The sequence below is a fragment of the Pelmatolapia mariae genome, linkage group LG16_19 (genome assembly GCF_036321145.2).
Source record: "Pelmatolapia mariae isolate MD_Pm_ZW linkage group LG16_19, Pm_UMD_F_2, whole genome shotgun sequence".
Lineage (NCBI taxonomy): Eukaryota > Metazoa > Chordata > Actinopteri > Cichliformes > Cichlidae > Pelmatolapia > Pelmatolapia mariae.
In genome coordinates this window covers 28,624,969-28,636,323 of record NC_086241.1, presented here as the reverse complement: position 1 = coordinate 28,636,323, position 11,355 = coordinate 28,624,969, and positions in this window count along the sequence as shown.

Here is an 11,355-nt window from a genome sequence, read left to right as displayed (position 1 = left end):
GTAAGTACATGCAAAAAAAAAAAATATTGCACTACCTTACGTGGTTCCAGTTCTACAGGGGTTTAAAAATAGTTAGGTAAAACGGAGTGTGCCTGCTCCGACCGGTTGTAAAGGGTTAATTATATATTTTATGTAATAATTTATAAAATTTGGGTTAGTACGATATAAACGATAGAAGACAAATGGCACGATAGACACTTTTCTATCGTCCACACGATATATATTGTCATATCGCCCAGCACTACAGTGATGTACACTGTCTTGTTGGTATATGTAAGATTTCTATACATTTTACATCAGATGAAAACTTTGGTTGCAAGATTCAGATAATTATTTATTAAACCTAGACATTTTAAATGAAAATAAGAAAGAAAAGTATTTCTTTGTGCCCCCCTTTCCCTGTTAATGCCCAACCTGGCCCCCTGGCAAAACTTTGCTAGACCCGCCCCTGCACAGTTACCAGCTGTCAGCTACATAGAAAAGGATCCTGGTGTTATTTGTCTCTCAGAAACAGTTCATAACTTCCCTTCAACTCATTCATGTCACATTAAAGGTAAACCTGTTTCTCCATCACCTGTTCAGCTCTGATGATTCAGTAAGGACATCTGGTTTCATCTTCATGTTTCCCTCTCACCACATATCCAAACCGATATCATATCACTATCAGTAACATCATAGCACCCGCCCAGGTGTATAGAAACTCCGTCATGCTAGCTAGTACGCAGTACGAGTTATTGTAACTGACTGTAAAATGTCAGCACAACGAAAAAAAACTACACCTAAACTTGGTTTATATCTGACCAAGATAGGCTGCAGGTCATCACTTCTTACCTGAAGTTTCAGTTCACCTGACACTCGGACCGGCGGCCGCCTCGGATCTCTCCTCCTCCTGCCTCCCCTTTCCCTCATCCACCCGCTGGCCTCTGTGGAAGCTCCGCCATAGACACCACCAAACAACTGAGTTATTTTTACACATTGGCCAGCATCTGGCCAATCCACCACCTTTCATTATTTATACCGTTACAAAAACAACAACAACAAAATGAAAAATCACCATTAGGGCTGGGCCATATCATACCTTTCACGGTAATACCGGTATAATGTTGGGCAACGATAAGAAAATGAAATATCGCAATAGAATATGGGAAAACGCACATGCGCAGTGCCTTTGTTTTCATACGCACATGGCGGAAAAAGCATGGCGGCGACGGAGAATGAGAAGGGCGAAAGCGGATCGTTGAATGGAACAGATGAACCAGAATTGGTTTGTAAAAATGCTGCAACTTCAGTGGTGTGGAACTGGTTTAGCTTTCGTCCGTCAGATACACAACAAAGCACTATTTTTGGTAGAGCATGCTAGCGGGCCGTCGTTATTACCATGTTTTTTGGAAAATACGGCAAACTTAAAATCAATCCTTTGATTTTTCTGAAAATCGACAGCACCCCTTATAATCCCGTGTGCCTTATGTATGAATTCTGGTTGTGTTAACTGACCTCGAAACGATTTTATGTGGTACACGGCGCTCGAAAATCTGTCAAATGTTTTAGTACGACTTTGCTAAGCTACGAAGTCGCACCGCTTGATGGATTGTCGGAGCATTACGGCTATCGTAGGCAGGAGCCTCGTGGAGTGATACGTACTGTGCTTCAACATAATATTACCCTATTGTGTGTGTATAACCTCTTTTTAAGTTTTGTGGATATTATACATGGTTATGCTGAGGATATGTCGGCCAATTTCCACTGGAAATGCCTTTTGGTTAAACTGTCAGCAAGGAATTTGCATTTGCACTGTTCAATTTTTATATAACTTTAATGCACATAAAAAACAGCTGCTTGTTTAAGTGAAAATACATTGATGTTTTGTTTTGTTTTTTTGGCACTAATAAAGTTGTGGAGTTGTAAAGTATTTTGTCTAGTGTCAATTAGGTCGTCAGTTATATCGTTATCGCAAATTTTCAAATGTATATCGTGATAAATATTTTTGGTCATATCGCCCTGCTCTAATCACCATCTGGGCCGATGGCCAGTTGAGCTATGGTCGGTACGAGGGAAATTTCTTTTGCAGTTCGTCTGAAAAGATGCACTTGCGCTTTGGGATCTTTTAAACATCATTAGGCACGTTGCTGCGCGCTGTCTGTCCCGTCTCTGAGCTCAGAACAAGCGCTCACAAAGCAGCAGTTCGGGAATGACGTCACACAAATGGGTCCTCTGTCGGCATATAGGAAAACCCGGACATTTTTATCAATCTTGAAAATCCCCCCGGACAGAACGTGAAAAGTGGACATATCCGGGGAAAAGAGGACGGTTGGTCACCCTACTTTACTGTTTCGCTAGCTTATCTTAGCTCGTAGCAAACTCGCTAGCAGCATGGCCTCTTCACCTGTCCCTCCTGCACTTTCCTGCTCATTGTGTCTGATGTTTAGTTACTCCTCGGCCTTCTGTAGCAGTAATGATACTTCTAACAAATATAGCATATTTGCAGCTCTGGAGGCCAGGATTACTGAATTGGAGACTCGGCATCGCACCCTTCATTCACCCGTAGCTAGCCAGGCCCCTGTAGCTGGTGCAGCCGAAGATAGCGTAGGCCCCGCTAGCTGTTTCCCGGCAGACCCCAAGCAGCTGGGGAAAGAGGACGGCTGGGTGATGGTGAGGAGGAAGCATAGTCTTAAACCAGGGGTGTCAAACTCATTTTAGTTCAGGGGCCACATGGAGAAAAGTCTATTCTCAAGTGGGCCGGACTGGTAAAATCATTGTATATATAACTTAAAAACAACAACTTCAGATTGTTTTCTTTGTTTTAATACGATCAACATAAAAATAAAGCTAGAGCCTGTGGACAGTATATTCAAAATAGTACAGGCACAACATATCTATTAATCATAAAACACCTCAAGTTATTTGAAAATTCTGAGGACAAAGAACACACAAACACACAGTGCCTCAGTGATTCACAGAACTGTTTCACAGATCACAGAACTATATCAGGGTGTCATTTCGCAGGCAGCAATGTAGATAAAAATAATGAAATCCTGTTCCCCAAACAAGAACAAGAACCACAGAATAGGTTAAATATATAAATCAAATATAATCAATTAGAAACAGTAGCACATCAACATAAAAACATATAAACATCAAGCTGGAGCCTGAGGACAGTGTGTCCAAAAGCACAACATAGCTATTAATTAAAAAACAACTCAAGTTATTTGAAAATTCTGAGGACAAAGAACACACAAGCACACAGTGCCTCAGTGATTCACAGAAGTATATCACAGATCACAGAACTACATCAGAGTGTCTCATGCAGCACTTTCAGTGGGGTTGCATAGTTTATTTGACTCCTGATACCTGGCATCTTTTACCTTTCACCAGCTCATCAATATCAGGCTTCACATCCTGAGCGGCAGCTAACTTCAGGATGTGATTCAAGTGCTTGTGCGTGAGCCTTGAGCGCAGTTTTGTTTTATTTATACTCATTACAGAGAAAACCTGCTCACAAAGATATGTGGTTCCAAACATGCACAACTGTTTTGCAGCAAGGGCTGTCAAGTTGGGGTAACCCGGCAAGAGATTCTGATAAAACGTGTTCAAGCCAGCGGCGGCAAATTTGCCCTTCAAATCCGAGTCACACTGCAAGTCTATTATTTCAAGTTGGATCCTGACGGGCAGATCAAAGGGATTCACGGTGAACGGCGAGCAAAAAACTTTGAAGTCTTTCTCCAGTTCACCAAAAATCTGAAATCGTTGCTCAAACTCTAGTAACAGTCCCGTTATTTTATTTTATCTTTGAACCGCTTCATACCTGCCACACTTTGGATCGTGCACACATTTTTCAGACAGGGGAAGTGAGCTGCATCACCACCAGCGAGCTGCGTCTCCCACAATAACAGCTTCAACTTGAAAGAACGTATGCTGCCATAATACTGCGTGACAACTTTGTTGCGTCCTTGCAGCTGTTTGTTCAAGTTATTCAGGTGCTCTGTAACATCCACCATAAATGCAACGTCCTGCATCCATTCTGCAGAATGAAATTCTAACACTGGTTTGCCCTTTTCTTCCAAAAAACTGTTCAATTTCTTCTTGTAAATCAAAGAAACAGCACCTCGGCTCAACCATCTTACCTCAGTGTGGTATGGCAGGCCATAGATGTGGTCTTTCTCTCTGAGAAGGCTGTCAAACTGACGGTGATTGAGGCTTCTGGATCGGATGAAATTAACAGTTTGGATGACCACCTTCATGACGTTATCCCTTTTCAGTGACTTGCAACACAAAGCCTCCTGGTGCAAAATAAAGTGAAACGTCCAAAAATCACATCCTCCATTTGCAGATTGCACTTTATCTCTGAACTTTTTTTACAACGCCTGCTTTCTTCCCGATCATTGAGGGCGCACCATCTGTAGCCAGGCTGACAGCGCAGGACCAGTCCACTCCAACCCTGTCCAGCGCGCCGACAAGTGCGGTGAAAATATCAGCTGCGGTCGTTGTAGCTGTCATCGGTACCAACTCCACGACCTCCTCGGTGACTGTCAATGTGTCATCAACTCCGCGGATGAAAATTGCCAGTTGTGCAACATCTGTAATGTCCGTGCCTTCATCAATTGCAGCTGAAAACGCAATAAATGACTTTACTTTTTGCTTCAACTGGCTGCCCAAATCCGCTGAAAGATCAGAAATCCTGTCGGCAACTGTGTTTCTTGTCAAAGGCCTGGCGCTTTTCAGGGCACACAATCTCTTCATCATACATGTTTTTACAAATTCACCCTCACTAAATGGTTTTGAAGCTAGTGCAATTTCGTTAGCAATGAGGTAGCTAGCTTTCACTGCAGCGTCACTGATGTCTCAGCTCTGAGTAAACACAGACTGCTGTTTCTTCAGACCCGCCAACAGTTCATTCACCTTCTCTCTTCTCTGCTGTCCTTGAAAGTTGTCATATTTGTCGGCATGAAGACTCACATAGTGACGATGGAGGTTATATTCTTCCAGCACTGCAACATGCTGGGAACACACCAAACATACAGCTTTCCCATTCACTTCCTTGAATAAATAGGAGGATGACCATTTTTCTTCCACTTTTCTCTTTTTTGACAGAGACATATTGGGGCAATGAGGGTGCCAAAGTACACCAGGTTTAAATTTCGTGGGCAAAACAAAGTAGCTCACAATTGCTATTGCGCCATCCAATGGACACAATTGGAACAGCAGTTTCTTTATTGAAAAATTGCAGCTCATTTTTATACTTTACAAAATCATCTCACGGGCCGTACGTTTGACACCCCTGTCTTAAACAGAAGCCCCAGGCACACCACCAACCTGTTCATGTGTCTAACTGTTTTTCCCCACTCGGCGACACACCCGCCGGGGGTCAAACTCTGGTAATTGGTGATTCTGTTCTCAAATATGTGAAGCTAGAGACACCGGCAACCATAGTCAATTGTAGTAATGCAGTAATGACACCCGGTTAAGCCAGTCGGAGGTCACTAAAATCAGTATTGAATCTGTGTGCAACTTTGCCAAAACAATGTCGGACTCTGTAGTTTTCACTGGTCCCCTCCCCAACCAGACCAGGAGTGACATGTTTAGCCTCATGTTCTCCTTAAATTGCTGGCTGTCTGACTGGTGTCCAAAAAATGATGTGGGCTTCATAGACAATTGGCAAACCTTCTGGAGGAAACCTGGTCTTGTTAGGAGAGACGGCATCCATCCCACTTTGGATGTCGCAGCTCTCATTTCTAGAAATATGGACAAAATGATTAAACCCCCCCAAAATATGACTATCCAGAGTTGGGACCAGGAAGCAGAGTTGCAGTCTTACACGCCTCTCTGCAGCTTCTCTCCTCCTGTTACCCCCCAAAACCCATCTCCATTGAGACTGTGTCAGCTCCCAAACAGATAAAAAACAAACTAAAATCTAGCAATAAACAACTTAAACATAAAAAATTACAAAGAAAGTACAATATAGTATGCACATCTGAACCAAAGAGTAAAATAGTTAAATGTGGATTATTAAATATTAGGTCTCTCTCCTCCAAGTCTCTGTTAGTACACGACTTAATAATTGATCAACAAATCGATTTACTCTGCCTTACAGAAATCTGGTTGCAGCAGGATGATTATGTTAGTTTAAATGAATCAACACCCCCGAGTCATTCTAACTACCAGAAACCTCGAAGCACAGGTCGAGGGGGCGGTGTGGCAGCAATTTTTCACACCAGCCTATTATTCAACGAAAGACCAAGACAGACTTTTTTAATTCATTTGAAAGCCTGATGCTTAGCCTTGTCCACCCCAGCTGTAAAACTCAGAAACCAGTCTTACTTGTTATCATATATCGTCCACCTGGGACTTACACAGAGTTTCTGTCTGATTTCTCAGACTTTTTATCTGATTTAGTGCTCAGCTCAGATAAAATAATTATTGTGGGTGATTTTAACATCCATGTAGATGCTAAAAATAACAGCCTCAACATGGCATTTAATCTGTTATTAGACTCAATTTGCTTCTTTCAAAATGTAAAAGAACCCACCCACCACTTTAATCACACTCTAGATCTTGTTTTAACATATGGCATAGAAACGGAACATTTAACAGTGTTTCCTGAAAACCCTCTCCTGTCTGATCATTTCTTGATAGCATTTACATTTACAATAATTGATTACACAGCAGTGGATAGTAGACTTTATCACAGTAGATGTCTTTCTGAAAGTGCTGTAACTAAGTTTAAGAATATAATCCACCCACTGTTATCATCTTCAATGCTCATAGAGCAGAGCAGCTATCTCAACGCTATCCCAACAGAGGTCGATTATCTTGTTAATAATTTTACATCCTCACTACGTACGACTCTGGATACTGTAGCTCCTGTGAAAACTAAGGCCTCAAATCAGAAGTACCTGACTCTGTGGTATAATTCTCAAACAGCTTAAAGCATCAGCTTAAAGCAGATAACTCGTAAGCTGGAGAGGAAATGGCGTGTCACAAATTTAGTAGATCATCATTTAGCCTGGAGAAATAGTTTGCTGATTTATAAGAATAATATCCTATTAGAGCGATTAGAACATGCTGCAGGTATTACAGGTACTGTGCTGCAGTGGTTTGTATCATATCTATCTAATAGACTCCAATTTGTACATGTAAATGGAGAGTCCTCTTCACACACTAAGGTCAATTATGGTGTTCCACAGGGTTCAGTGCTAGGACCAATTCTGTTTACATTATAGATGCTTCCCCTAGGCCAGGCGTGTCCAAAGTCCGCCCGCGGTCCAGTTTTAATTGGCCCGCAAGTAATTTTATAAATTGAATAGAATATGGCCCGCACTTCAACTTTTGTTTAAGTTTATTGCACTTCTTAGTTTTAACACCAGGGGGGGCTGCTGTTGATCAAGGCAGTTGCTCCACCAAAAAGGACAATCACAGAAGAAATTTACCCCCAAGTTACTAAACATGGCAGAACCAAAGAAGCGAAAGATAGAAAGTTAATGCAGAAAATTTCAGACAAGGTGGGAGAGTGAATATTTCTTCAAAGAATTCAAGGGGAAGTGTATTTGTTTGATTTGCACTGAAACTGTGGCAGTTATGAAAGAGTATAATGTACGACGTCATTATGAAACCAAACATCAGGCCTATGCATCCTACACTGGTGCTGAGCGAGAGCAGAAATTAAAGCAAATGCTAGCTCTCCTGCGGGGTCAGCAACAGTATTTTTTTTCGTGCTCAAATTGTCCAGAAAAAGGCTCCAATAGCCAGCTATGAGGTCGCCCAACTCATCGCAAGACATGGCAAGCCTTTTTCAGATGGAGACCTCATAAAACACTGCGTCGTTAAAGTCACCGAAATAATGTGCCCGGAAACAGTGCAGGACTTCAACAACGTCAGCATGTCCAGAAATACAGTTGTGCAACGCATTGAAGACTCGTCAGCCAACATTAAACTGCAACTGTCTGATAAAGCTGTGCTTTTGATTTTTACTCCATCGCATGCGATTAGAGCACCGATGCCACAGACACCGCACAGCTGCTAATTTCTTTGCGGGGAGTGGACGAGAGCACGAGCACTGTAGATGAGTAAAAAAATGTATTCCACAGTACCCGTGTGTTAATGTGCAGGTACACATGCTTCAAATATCAATAATGCGCATCAATTCTGTCACTACCCTGCTTTTACGCACCACTTTCTTATATGTGTTTTTCTTGTTAACACACAGAGTACACACCGCTGTGCACAGCGCACGCACACGCAAAGTCAGCTGATCTCATCTGATGTAGGATCTGCTCCTTGGTCAAGTGACATTTGTCTGGATTTTTGCCACGAGTGGCGATCAGCACCGCAGCCGGATGGCCCAATTTACATACCCAGCGCAGCTGATACTCACCAGAATAATTTACTAAAATTATATGGACTCCTGTTATTAAGTCCAGTGCAGTCTGTTAATGTTGATAACAGTTTCAAACGAACTTTAATAGATGTTTTGCTAAGCCTAATAACTTAAATAACAAACTTGAAATTTACCCGTCCCATTTTCCCCTTTATTGTTTTTTTCTCTGTTCTGTAAATCTTCTGTCTAAGAAGAAATCTGAGGCTGCTGGTCTGAGAATGAGCTACCAAAGCTTTTTCTGAATAAATCAATAAAGATCCATTTATGGAAAACTGTGATGAAGGCAGTTTTGTCTTTAATTATATTCAACAATATAACACATTTGACCACTTTTAAGTGATTTTTAATACAGTAAAGTTAAGGTTATATACCTAATTTCTAGTAAGTGGCCCAGCCCCTCCTATATTTTTATGTATGTGGCCCTCAGCGAAAAAAGTTTGGACACCCCTGCCCTAGGCAGTATCATTAGAAGACATAGCATACATTTTTACTGCTATGCAGATGACACCCAACTCTATCTATCCATGAAGCCAGAAAACACACACACATTAGTTAAACTGCAGGAATGTCTTAAAGACATAAAGACCTGGATGGCCGCTAACTTTCTGCTTCTTAATTCAGATAAAACTGAGGTTGTTGTACTGAGCCCTGAAAGTTTTAGAAATATGGTATCTAACCAGATTCTTACTCTGGATGGCATTACCTTGGCCTCCAGTAACACTGTGAGGAACCTTGGAGTCATTTTTGACCAAGACGTCCTACAACGCACATATTACACAAATATGTAAGACTGCTTTCTTCCATTTGCGCAACATCTCTAAAGTTAGAAATATCCTGTCTCAGAGTGACGCTGAAAAACTAGTTCATGCATTTATTAATTCCAGGCTGGACTACTGCAATTCTGTCACGGCTGTCGAGGCGAGCCGTGTGGTGTTGGAGGGAAAAGGACACAAAATGCAGGCAGTTGACTGATAACGCAAGTGACGTTTATTTACAAGTAATGAAGTGACGGAACAGGCAGTGAGGAATGACAAATGACTGGAAACACCTAAACTGGGAAAACTAAATGACAAACCTGAGAACATAAGAAACGGGGTGCGGGGCGGAGAGACGCAGACAGTTGAACGGACCACCATAGAACGCAGACAAACCGGCAACAGGCAGGAGAACACACAGGGCTTAAATACACACAGCAGTAATCAGGGGATGAGAGACAGGAGGGCAACACACCTGGGAGAAATCAGAGCTGATGGGACAGGGGAAATGTAAGCTGAACACACTCACATGAGATGGAGACCTTCAGAATAAAACAGGAAACTCAGACACAGAGAACCAGACAAGACACTGAACTAAACAGACAGGTTCACAAGCAGACAGTGTGACACCACAGACAGACAGAGGGAACACAGAAGTGGGACCAGGGCAGGCACAGAACAGAAACCTAACAAATGGCAAATCATAATGGAATACATAATCAGAATAAACAAAAGCATAAAGAAACACAAAACACTGAGTCGGCAGACTCAGGACCATGACAAATTCATTATTATCAGGATGTCCAAAAATCTCGCTAAAAAGCCTTCAGTTAATCGAAAATGCTGCAGCAAGAGCACTGACAGGGACTAGAAAGAGAGAGCATATTTCTCCTGTTTTGGCTTCCCTTCATTGGCTTCCTGTTAAATCCAGAATTGAATTCAAAATCCTGCTCCTCACATACAAGGTCTTAAATAATCAGGCCCCATCTTATCTTAATGACCTTGTAGTACCATATCACCCTATTAGAACACTTCGCTCTCGCACTGCAGGCATACTTGTTGTTCCTAAAGTATTTAAAGGTAGAATGGGAGGGAGAGCCTTCAGTTTTCAGGCCCCTCTTCTGTGGAACCAGCTTCCAGTTTGGATTCAGGAGACAGACACTATCTCTACTTTCAAGATTAGGCTTAAAACTTTCCTTTTTGCTAAAGCATATAGTTAGGGCTGGACCAGGTGACCCTTAATCCTCGCTTAGTTATGCTGCAATAGACGTAGGCTGCAGGGGGATTCCCATGATGCATTGAGTTTTTCCTTTCCAGTCACCTTTCTCACTGACTATGTGCTAATAGACCTCTCTGCATTGAATCATACCTGTTATTAATCTCTGTCTCTCTTCCACAGCATGTCTTTATGCTGTTTTCCTTCTCTCACCCCAACCGGTGGCAGCAGATGGCCGCTCCTCCCTGAGCCTGCTTCTGATGGAGGTTTCTTCCTGTTAAAAAGGAATTTTTCCTTTCCACAATCAAGTGCTTGTTCATAGGGGGTCATATGATTGCTGGGTTTTTCTCTGTATCTATTATTGTACAATCTACTGTACATAAAAAAAACACCCATCTCGCCCCTGCGGGTGGTTTATCCTTCAAGCTCGGGTCCTCTACCAGAGGCCTGGGAGCTTGAGGGTCCTGCGCAGTACCTTAGCTGTTCCCAGGACTGCGCTCTTCTGGACAGAGATCTCCGATGTTGTTCCCGGGATCTGCTGGAGCCACTCGCCTAGCTTGGGAGTCACCGCACCTAGTGCTCCGATTACCACGGGGACCACCGTTACCTTCACCCTCCACATCCATCTCGAGCTTTTCTCTGAGCCCTTGGTATTTCTCCAGCTTCTCGTGTTCCTTCTTTCTGATGTTGCTGTCATTCGGAACCGCTACATCAATCACTACGGCTGTCTTCTTCTGTTTGTCCACCACCACTATGTCCGGTTGGTTAGCCACCACCATTTTGTCCGTCTGTATCTGGAAGTCCCACAGGATCTTAGCTCGGTCATTCTCCATCACCCTTGGGGGCATCTCCCATTTTGACCTCGGAACTTCCAGGCCATACTCGGCACAGATGTTTCTGTATACTATGCCGGCCACTTGGTTATGGCGCTCCATGTATGCCCTGCCTGCTAGCATCTTGCACCCAGCTGTTTTGTGCTGGATTGTCTCAGGGGCATCTTTACACAGCCTGCA